This window comes from Rhipicephalus sanguineus, chromosome 2 (assembly GCF_013339695.2).
Source record: "Rhipicephalus sanguineus isolate Rsan-2018 chromosome 2, BIME_Rsan_1.4, whole genome shotgun sequence".
NCBI lineage: Eukaryota > Metazoa > Arthropoda > Arachnida > Ixodida > Ixodidae > Rhipicephalus > Rhipicephalus sanguineus.
In genome coordinates this window covers 203,207,394-203,208,451 of record NC_051177.1, presented here as the reverse complement: position 1 = coordinate 203,208,451, position 1,058 = coordinate 203,207,394, and the positions used below count along the sequence as shown (strand labels likewise).

The window sequence follows — 1,058 nt, the reverse complement described above, 5'->3', positions numbered from 1 at the left end:
CCCTTTATGTAATCCGCAACTTTACGCGTCGGTTTACGGAACGTCTAGCATCCAGTGCATTACTATTGAAGAAGTGACCTTGTAGAATTTAGGAAAGAAGATGACTCTTAAGGGCTCGTTTTTTCTTTGTTAGACACGATAATAATGAGAACTAACAGACAATAATGCCAAGGAAAGTATAAGGGGGGGTGTTACCTGTAGTATTTAGAATATAAATGTGAAGAAAGTAAAGTGGACGAAAAGATAACTTGCCGCCGGCAGGGACCGAACCTGCGACCTTCGAATAACACGTCCGATGCTCTACCACTGAGCTACGGCGGCGGTCATCCTCCCGTCCACTTTATGGGGTATATATGTGCATTTAAACCTTGGAGTGTTACTCAGAGCCAATCGCAGTCATGGCGGCGAGTGTGGAACACTCTTTTTCTGCCTTTCTGGCGTCACGTAGCACGTGATCGTTTTACGAGCTGGCAGCTGACCAATAATCCCTCGCATACTACCTGAAGGCATCAAGTCTGCCAGAACGAGACCCTTGCTATGAATGAAGGAAAGAAGATGACTCTTAAGGGCTCGTTTTTTCTTTGTTAGACACGATAATAATGAGAACTAACAGACAATAATGCCAAGGAAAGTATAGGGGGTGTTACCTGTAGTATTTAGAATATAAATGTGAAGAAAGTAAAGTGGACGAAAAGATAACTTGCCGCCGGCAGGGACCGAACCTGCGACCTTCGAATAACGCGTCCGATGCTCTACCACTGAGCTACGGCGGCGGTCATCCTCCCGTCCACTTTATGGGGGTATATATGTGCATTTAAAACTTGGGAGTGTTAGTCAGAGCCAATCGCAGCCATGGCGGCGAGTGTGGAACACTCTTTTTCTGCCTTTACTGGCGTCACGTAGCACGTGATCGTTTTACGAGCTGGCAGCTGACCAATAATCCTAGCCATACTACCTGAAGGCATCAAGTCTGCCAGAAACTTGCTATGAATGAAGGAAAGAAGATGACTCTTAAGGGCTGCGTATTGCATTTGTTCAGACACGATAATACCTGAGAA

At 45.7% G+C, this 1,058-nt stretch overlaps 1 non-coding gene across 1 annotated transcript; it reads right to left on the bottom strand.

Moving 5' to 3' along the window:
- Window positions 1-249: 249 nt before the first annotated feature.
- Window positions 250-321, bottom strand: Trnat-ugu (transfer RNA threonine (anticodon UGU)). Its single transcript has one exon. It is a non-coding gene; the product is annotated as a tRNA-Thr (tRNA).
- Window positions 322-1,058: the final 737 nt, after the last annotated feature.